Genomic DNA, 1,322 nt, shown 5'->3' with positions numbered 1-1,322 from the left:
GCTATACGATAAACATTGGCCGTAAGGCCAATCGGACGCATAAGAGGAGCTGCCAAGCCCACGAGCCAGGCGTGCAAGCGCACAAGGCCCATGGGGCAGCAGCGCACATGGCCACAAGGAACAACAACAAGCCCATGGCTTGGCTGTGCCGCGCGCACGGGCCTGCAGAGCAGCGCACTTCGCCAGCAGCTAGCATGGGCGCGGCCCAAGGCCCAGCGTTGGGCATGAATGCATGTGTGTACTGTTGGCTGGCCATAAGTCCTTGTGCCTTCGTCTGTCAAGCACAATAAGTGCCCTTGGTTATTCTAAATATTGTTTTCCATACATCACACACATTCAACCCTTGAGATACATAGAACTTGAATTCTTTGTGTGCCTCCAAGTTAAACATTTCCAAAAAAGTTAAACACCCTTGGGGAAGATCTAAGCTATCGGAATCAAGGTGGATCTGCACGTCTCGGTGGACAATGTAGAGGAGCTACAAGTGGAGTTCTCGTTTGTGTTCGTAGATCAATTGGGAGTACACGCATCTAACGTCCGTATTTCTTAATCTATACTTTTACATGGATCACGGTTTAGGGATTGTTTTCGCTTTGTTAATTTGATTGACATTAAATCCCAACACAAACATGAATCAATAATCCAAGTAATCATGATCACAACATCACAAACAACATGAATTCACATGAATAATTTGGGTTGCCCTAGACTCGTACGTACCTTGAATACCTAAGTTGTGGGGCTACCTTGTTATTCAAATTAGTTCAACCAGAAACCTCCTTCTATCATAAAGTAATAATTCTTAATTAATCCCCATGTTCACTAAATTTCCAGCAACATATTTAGGTTTGATCTCTTTAATTAAATATAAACTAATCGTTTTTAACGTAAATAATAATTCTAAGTAATTACTTCAAACCCTAGAATAAAAATTAATTAATTTCATCCATAAAAACATTAAAAATAAATAATTTACGCTCATAAATAATCTGAAAATTAATTGCTTATCATAATTAAAATTTACATCTAATTATGAAATCAATCAACCATAATATTTAATTAAAAACCCTAATCAATAAGCATGATTAAAACCCTTTAAAAAACTAAAATTCCATGATTTTTAATTAAACTAATCTGAAAATTATAAATCAATCAATTACTTCCAATATCCAACATTTAAACATCAAAATCCATAATTTTATAATCCATAATCTTAATCCCAAAATAAATTATCAAATAAAAAAAAATCATAATTTAAAACTATGATTTAAATAGAGGAGAGATTAGTAAGCAGAGAAAACACACCGGCCAACTATACTAAC

Source organism: Spinacia oleracea, chromosome 4 (genome assembly GCF_020520425.1).
Source record: "Spinacia oleracea cultivar Varoflay chromosome 4, BTI_SOV_V1, whole genome shotgun sequence".
NCBI classification, from domain to species: domain Eukaryota; kingdom Viridiplantae; phylum Streptophyta; class Magnoliopsida; order Caryophyllales; family Amaranthaceae; genus Spinacia; species Spinacia oleracea.
This window is presented reverse-complemented; position numbering follows the sequence as displayed.